The sequence below is a fragment of the Arachis duranensis genome, chromosome 8, assembly GCF_000817695.3.
Source record: "Arachis duranensis cultivar V14167 chromosome 8, aradu.V14167.gnm2.J7QH, whole genome shotgun sequence".
NCBI lineage: Eukaryota > Viridiplantae > Streptophyta > Magnoliopsida > Fabales > Fabaceae > Arachis > Arachis duranensis.
In genome coordinates this window covers 30,097,837-30,106,989 of record NC_029779.3, presented here as the reverse complement: position 1 = coordinate 30,106,989, position 9,153 = coordinate 30,097,837, and the positions used below count along the sequence as shown (strand labels likewise).

At 30.9% G+C, this 9,153-nt stretch overlaps 1 pseudogene; it reads left to right on the top strand.

The window, feature by feature from the left end:
- Positions 1 to 2,118: 2,118 nt before the first annotated feature.
- LOC107461945 (probable protein S-acyltransferase 7) lies at positions 2,119 to 4,289 on the top strand (annotated as a pseudogene).
- Positions 4,290 to 9,153: the final 4,864 nt, after the last annotated feature.

Sequence of the window (9,153 nt, the reverse complement as noted above, 5' to 3'; positions counted from 1 at the left end):
AAATAACAAACAAAGCATTTACAGCGTTAAGGGTTTGGCTAACGGATGATTTACAGCAACAATTTCAATGTTTAGTGATCACATTAAGCAACAAACTCAATGCAGTCAAATTTTCCAACAAAAAAACATTTGCTCAGTCATATGTTTAGCTAAAAATTGAAGTCAAACCGACAATCACACATCATTATAACATGTAGCAAAGAAAATAAAAAATAAAAAAACTTGGCCGAATGAAGCTCACCTGACTAGTGACCTACACACGGCAAATGTAGATGACCACCTGAACTGACGCTTGAAGCAATGAGACTTCAACGACCACCAACGACAACCTTCACGCGTTATTAACGTGACTGAGGAGCTTCAGTGCCAAATGGTGCGTTCCTGCTACAGCAATGAACAAGCTCTCCAATACGATGCTGGTTGCCTGCGATCCTCGTTATAAAGGTGACAGATCTTGAAGGAAACAATAACACGAAAAACACACACAGAACAAACACGATGAGGGATGAGGAAAGCACCCAAGCCTGGACGGGTGGGTGCTCACCATCACATTAGGCCACGAGAGGTTTACAAAACGCCTGTGTTTTCAATTTTTAACGAACAAAATCACCAACACCATCATTATTCCAACAATGCCAACAGTGACAAAAAGCCCATAATAAAAAAACCCTTAAAAAATTTAATACGTGCCCAAATTAGTCAATTTTGCTCTTATTAGCCCAATGAATACAAGTCTTCATCCAACTGCTGCAACTTGGCTTCATTTGTGTTTTAAATTGATCATAGATCATAGATCACTGTCTCTATGGTCAATTTTCACTTTATTCCAAGGACATTTGGAATATTTCACAACATGCTACAGGGCAAAAATAAAACCTAAAATCTAACCGTAAGTGAATCATCAGAGTTTCAAAAAAGTGGTTTGGATCATGGAAAAACTTTCCCAAAATATTTTAGATAGTTTCTTGTAGTAATCAATAATATATATTATTTTTAAATTCATTCCAATAAAATAAGTAAAAAAGAAAGTTTTTTTGGACAAGGTCCATTAAGGGCCGAGGGCAAAGTCCAGCAGAACAGACCTAAGGAGACCCTCGGGAACCAGACATAGAAGTTTCTTTTGTTTTGGGCTTCCCCCATTTCAAGATGAAGCTTCTTAATGAAAAATCCTTAGTTCTTAGTTCTTAGTTCTTACTAAAAAGTTGATGTAAAGTTGTAGTATGTATGATAAATTTGTTTTGCAATGAGTTTCAAGTAAATGATAACGCAGTGATCAGCGTGGCCCCTAAAGCAAAGCAGCCTCACATGGAGCACATGAATAAAAGCAGAAACCACGAGTCAATTGCCAAGTGCAATTTTCCTTTTTTTTTTCTAATCACTTGCATGCATGTGGAAGAACATGTACCGTGCATGCATGTCATGTACTCCAAGGTCCAATACATTATGATTATAGTAGTATGGATGCCTTAACCTTAAAGTATGTCATATCTTAACAACGTGAATCTGTTAAGTCCTTCTTCTGCATCCACAAAACATGATTGTCATGAAACACCTCCCAAGAATTCTCCATAAAGAAAACAACCGCTATAAATACACTTGAACCACACACAAGTAATTCGAGAAATTTGTGACTGATTAATAAGCTTAATACAATATGAACTAGTGCATTTTATTCACTTTAATACACTTGGACTACACACACAATTAAATATTTTTACCGCCTAAATCTTTTACACAATTATCTAATCATATCTATTTTTTTATAATTATTTACTATAATAAATATAAAAAATAATTATTTTTTATTGATATAACATTACGTAATTAAATACATGTATAAATCACATTAAAATTTTAATTTTTTTTATGACAATTTTTTTTTGGATTATATTTTATGACAAAATTTAATCTATTATATTTTGCATTTATTTTGGGCCTTAGCCCAATGTTACTGGTACTCCAACCTAGGCTTACTAGGTAACTGCTTGTTCGGGTGAAACTGTGAAAATGTAGTTAAGCAACTAGAATGAGTGGTTATTTGCAATTGATTATTCTAAGATTGTGAGAAACTAATTTCTCCTTTTGATGGAAAAAGAAATTGCTTCGATCTGTAATGAAATGAGACCAACTGAAACAGAAATAGAAGAGATGGAACCGATTGCTTTATTTGACACAAACAAAGCAATTGAATTAGAACCCAAAGTTGGTCATGGAAATCAAAGTCTGATGTTTACTCTAAAGGCAAAGTTGCACAATATGAAGAGGGCTTGCGAGGGTCAACTGATTCAATTTGGTGTCATTGAAAAATCCGACACAATTAGAGTCTACCAAGTTTGGCCAGGGAAAAACGTAACTAAACTTTGTTATTATTATAACATTATTATATAGTCTATGATATGATGTATCAATTAGTGTGTCACTAAAATTGTGCATTACATGTTGTGATCATGCAGGTCTTTTTCTTGCATGGGAGATTAATATGTGGTCCAAATCCAAGAGGGTTAATGTTCACCACTACTTCTATAGTCCTTTCAAGTTGGATTTTTGCCAGATATGTTGTTAAGGACATGCCTCATCATCACTCTGCCCTCATTGTTACATTCTCTTTGGTTTTCACATTCGTTGTTGGTCCCGGCCTCTAACCCCATTATTATTTATTTTAAGTTTAATTTGAATATTGGTTGTCACATTAATTAATTAGTGATTGCAACTATATATGTTGTTTAATTAAATGTAGGTTCTTGTCAATTTAATTCAAGTAAGCACAACTGACCCGGGAATTATTCCTCGAAATAATGAGCAAGAAACTTTGGAATTGGAAAAGGCTGGTACTAGTGATGGAACAAGAAGTAAAAAGGCAACCATCAATGGGGTGGAAGTGAAACTGAAGTACTGTCGAGTTTGTAAGATTTTCCGACCACCTAGAAGTAGCCATTGTGCAATATGTGACAATTGTGTTGAGAGATATGATCATCACTGCCCTTGGGTTGGTCAATGCATTGGATTGGTACGCTTAATTATTATTACAACTTCAATTAATTACCAATAACTAACTATCTTAGTGAACAAAAATTTTACATTGCACCCTAATTAGATCTATGCGGTTGTTATTTGTATAGCTCTTCAGAAGATAATTGAGTTAAAAGCATGTTTGCTTGTATAATAATAGTTTAATTTTAATGAATCGATAGAATTTTACACAGTAATGCAATTAGATTCATGACTTTAGATGATTTTTGAAGTAATGAGTTTAAAAATTAGCTATTTTTATTGAGGTGATAATACGTGATTAATTATCTTTGTAATTTTTTTTACAGTGCGTGAATATTAAATTTATATAATAATATATAATAATTAAGTTTTTTTTTTAAATAGAAGACATAGTTATGCTGAAAATGCACACAAATGAAATTTATATTAGAATATATACAATGTAACCTTAACATGATGTCCTAGATAGTGTATTTTCTTTGATATTTTCTCATGTAACTTGAGTTTTGATGATTGTAAATGCAGAGGAACTGTAGATCTTACATGGCACTAGTGATATCAGGCTTAATTTTCTTTGTGTACATTTTTGCCTTCTCTTGTTGGATACTACATAGAAAGAATGTGCATGGATTTATTGGAATGGTAAAGACATGCCCGGAAACATTAGCATTGGCTGCACTTGCCTTCAATGCTATTGGATTTTTAGGAGCCCTTGCTATCTACCATGTCTATTTGATAGCAATAAACCAGGTAATTAATACTTTAAAATGCACGAATAAAGTAGTAACTAATAATCATGGAAAGGAAATAATAATCACAAAATACTAATAATTATGGAAAGGAAATAATCACAAAATCTAATAACAAAGTATATACATGTATAAGGAACTAGTAACTTTTAATTAGCTAGAATCAACGTGAGCTTTTTTTTTATTGTAAAATTATTTTTTAATTTTTATTTTTTTCAAAAATTTAAAATTTAGAATTTAGAATTTAAAATAAAAAATAATTTAAAATTAGTTAATTTTATAATTATTGAACTCTGATAAATACATATACTTATTATTCATAAAACGAGTTAGTTAACAATTATGCCACATTATTACTTCAGTGTAAAAAATTTCTAAGATGCTCACATCTCATTGCAGACAGCTTATGAGAATTTTCGGCAACGTTATGTGGGTTCTAAAAACCCGTATGATAGAGGAATATTAAGCAATTTCAAGGAGGCATTTTTTGCGGCGGTTCCTCTTCCTAGGGTAGATTTTCGAGCAGAGGTAGTTAACTGTGACACATAGGTGGTGGCCAAATTACATTTGGTGGAGTTTGAGTGAGACCTCTTACTCAACTGAGAAATGATTATAATGATGTCAATTGTGGATTATAAAATATGTTACTTGATTAGTGGTTGCATATGTTTGTTCCAAAAATAATAAATAAAAAAAAAGTTAGATGTTGATTTCTTCTATATCTCCTAAGAATGATGCTTCTTGTGTTAGGAAACTTTTAATAGATTGGTCAAAGAAAGCACTTTATTATTAGTGTAGTTTGTCGGCACATACCTTGCATTACCTACTTCATCTTAAGAATAATATAATGAGGTGTATATAAGAAAGTAAAAGCATCGAGCCGAGGTAAAATAATGTAAGAAAATGATATAAAACCTTCAATGTCCGATTTTTCTTGTTTGGTTCATGCTTCTTTTTTTCTCACGCAGTGTTTTATTTAAAAGTTTATCGTTGGCCAATAAATTACTGTATACCTAAAGTAGAATTTGAATTTTCGACACTTACTTTCGTAGATTAGTGAACTAATTATTAGAACAACTCAATTTAATTTGGTTCACAGCCCCTTAACCCCTTTAATTTGCATGCTTTTCTAAGATGAATATGTTACTAAATGTTGAATGAGTAAATCATCATTGGATTAATTTGTAAGCATCATGATATGCCAAAAGTTAATTTAGATTATTTAGCTATGCGTCAATAATCATAGTATAGGAGAGAATTTTAAGTATATCGAGAATATTGGTGTTCCAATTGTTTTAACTGTTAATTTGAATTATAAAAGATATATATCATATATATTAATTAAAATCAACGGTTAAAACAACCGTAACACCAATATTTTCGATACACTTAAAATTTTTCTCATAGTATATATTGTAAATAAACGAACATAGGGCCATATATCTTATAGAGAAGCGAGTCAAATCACAACTTTTCACATTGCATTGACACATTATATATGCTAAAATTAAAATAGATATTTGCAACATGTGTGAAGTTCTGAAAATTGTAGTCCAACACGTCGATGGTATAGTGACTGATAATGACACTACTTTAATAACTCATCATTTAATTTCATCATAGAGTTTCTCACCCTCCCAATTAAACTTCACTAATGTACCTAGTGCAAACAATGCACTAGGACTCAAATATATATGGTAGGGTGAATGAATGCACGGCAGGACCATAATATCGATCCCATTCTTACTATTTAAACTTGAACTTGATAAGGTTTCATTATGTCATTTTTGATAAGGTCCAACTACATAACGAATGGTGGGTCATAGTAACCTCAATTCACGGGTTAATCTTATATATTGATTATGTAATATAACTTGACCAAAAAATTAAAAGCATGTGATGCATGTAGAAGAGACTCTAATTTAATGCTGAAAGTAATGGGTTTCTGTCTTTCTTCCCTTGTCTCTAATCTTAGGGCCGGGAAAGTGTGTATATATATATATATATACACTCTTTAATTTCTTTGATTTTTTAAAATAAAAAATATGTGGGGATTTTTCTTTTTGTCAATACATTGGTGATGCTGGCTTTAATTTGGTTATGGGTAGTTGAACTAATTTATTATGCAGTGCATAAAGCATATAAAGGAAGGACCTAGATCTTAAAGACTTGTATTTGGACTTTAATTCGGACCATGAATTTAATGAATGTGAATATGTTAAAGCAGTCCATTTAGGCAACTTTATTTCTTTAGAATAATTATTGGCATATCTGAAAAAGGATATGGGGGTGGTGAATAATTTTGGTGGGTCCTAGAGACCCCTACTTCAGTGCTCTATGATACCTGTTTATGTTAAAATTTTATTAGAATATATGATGCCACATTGAGTTCCCCTTAGCATATAGAGCTACCACAATCTAGGAAAAGAAGATACAATAATTTCATTAGAGCAACGTGTACACAATCATGCTACTATCATAACCCTCATTTGCCAGAAAAATGTCATTATATTCAACTATAAAACACAATACATAAATCTATTGAATTATCAAGGTATCACCAATTAAACATTTATTACTAAGTCAAAAGTTATAATCAGTTAATTACTAGCAAACTGTAACTTTTAAATGGTCACCAAAAAACTATAACTTTAAAATAATTAAGATTGAATATGGATAGAATAATATTCACGTATTGACGGTATTTATTTATATCCGACTCGCACTATTACTGAATCGAATAAGATTCGATCCACACTCTAATAAGATCAGATCAAATCGCGAATAGTCAAATATCACACATGTATCCACGGATCCGATTCGCATATCTGTGGATTCACAATAAATAATAAATAAATAAATAATATAGGTGAGTGATAAAAAACTCGAATCCTACATTCTTCTCTTCTCCCATTTAACGTCGCTCTCTCCCCGACTCACTTTACCTGGCCAATCTCTCTGTCTTTTCACTGTCAGGTGTCTTTCATTGACCACCACCGACGTCCATTCTCCTTCTTACTCGCCGTCATCGCTTGTGCTGTCTGATGTCCTCGGCTATACTAAAAATTTCTCTCATTCATTGTGGTTTACTGGTTTAATGCACTTGCCGTCTTGTTCCTTGCCGAGCTTCTCTATTTTCACTGGTTTTCTGCTTCTCCATTTTTTTTGGTATTTTTCGCCCCTATTCGTGTTCCTAGTTCTGGTTGCCTCTGTTTTACATGTTTTCTTTGATACGACGATTCTGTACTATTACTTATTTCGATCTTTCGATCTCGCGCTTGGTTCTGTCCAATTTTAAACTTCTATTAGAGACTTTGTGTTTTTGATTTGGTTGTCTGGAATTATTTTTTTAAATTTTTTTAGTTGTTGTTATTATGATTTTAATTCTGAGTTGTTGCTAAATTGAATTATTGTTGGGGCTGCTGAATTATTGAATTATTGTTTAATTATTCTTAATTTTTTCACATAAGCTCTTTGAAGTGATACAATGTTCTTATTTTACTTCACTAAGATATATTTATTCACTGGCACTGATTATATTATTTTCTCCTTCTGATACTGACCAAAAGAACTGGGTTAGTTTGATGTTTGTTATTAGGTTCCAGTTCCTTTGATAAGTTAATTATTTATGTTTTTGATTATGTAATAGTTGTGATTTGATTTTAACAAAAATAAACATTTTAAATTATTTTTTTGGATATATCCAATATCCGATTCTATCTGCAAATGTGCGGATCGAATCAAATCCAAACATAAAAATGTAAATATTGTATCTGATTTGATCTGATGAGTTTAGTGCTGATCGAATCGAAATTTTTTTTGATCTATGTGCAACCCTAGTTAAAATTTTATTTATCTTATCACCATCCATCAAAGTACTAAGTCCTAAATATATATTATATATGTTGACGTAATTTAAAGTGATCACTTAAAAAAGTTATCTCCATAAAAAGATGATATATAAAAATTATTTTATGATTTAATATATTTAATTAAATTATTATATAATTATTTTTAATTATTATCTTCATATAAATTTAGCTAATTTTTTAATATATTATTTTAGTATTGATAAATCATTCAAATACTAGGTTTTTTAATGTTTAACAAATTTTAGGAGCGCATTATAAAAGAAATATTTTTTTGTTCGTAAAAATATAATTTACAAAGAGCATATTATATTGTCAATTTTCAACTTTCTGCTAAGAGCAACTCCAATAGGCATAGTTTTGAGGCCCTGTTACTGACAAAAGCAAGTAGGAATCATTGGAGGGAGAGAAAAACTGAGTTCCTTCACGGGATTCAATGTGAAGGGTCCCTACAGGGACTCAACTAAATAAACCAATAATAACTTGCCACTTGGCAAGTTATTATAAAAATAAATAATTATATAAAATTTAAAATAATTAAATAATTATATTAAATAATTAAATAATAATTAAATTAGTAATAATTATAATAAATAATTATATTAAATAATTATATTTTTATTTGATTAACCCCAAATTAAATGGAAACTGACATAAGCTTTTACATACACTTCTATTTTCACACTTTCCTCTACTTTTCTTCATCTTCTTCCAAGTTTATTTCTATCCCAAATTTTATATTGTGTATTGTTGTTATATATGAATTTATTTAATATTAATATCTTTTAATAGTGAATTATTTTTAAATTTAAATATTTAAATTACATTATTTAAAAAAATTATTATATTAATTATAAGTATTTTAATTAATTAATTAAGTGAGACCACAATAGGGACTAAAGTTAGTTCCTCCTAATGGAGAAGAGAGAAATGCTTTGAGTTCCTATTTACTGTTTATGACGCAAAAGCTGATGTGAAGTAACTTTTTATGACAGGTGGGCCATAAACAGGAACTGGAACGAATTCCCTACTGGAAATGGTCTAAGCACTATTCTATTTAATATATACGTATTTTACACAATGTTATGCAATATCAAAATAAACAATTGTGACAAATTTATGTGAGCAATCACTAACAAAATCTCTCAACTTAGATCTGGTGGGCTTCTTTATAGGGGCCATGTCCAAGTTAGACAAAAGCATTATGGTTTAGTTAAGTTCGTACAAAACATGAGCAGAGAGGCTCCTGGGTGAGTAGTGTACTAGTGTTAGTTGTTGAGAAAAAGACAGAATAATAACAAGTAATTCCAATTGGGAGTGAATGTGTAACAGCCAAAGTATTATCAACTGTTTGGGTGTTCCAAAATCGTCTGCACCAAGCCAACAACGGTGTAATGCAGTGGCAGCTTTGTATTGCTTCAAGACAGAATCAAATCAATATATACTATTGCTGTAGTAAAAAGTGACACAAGAATCCTATTCCAACCAGCAAAGTACATAATGCATCACCAAATACAGTTATCTAAAAAATCGTAATATTTTAA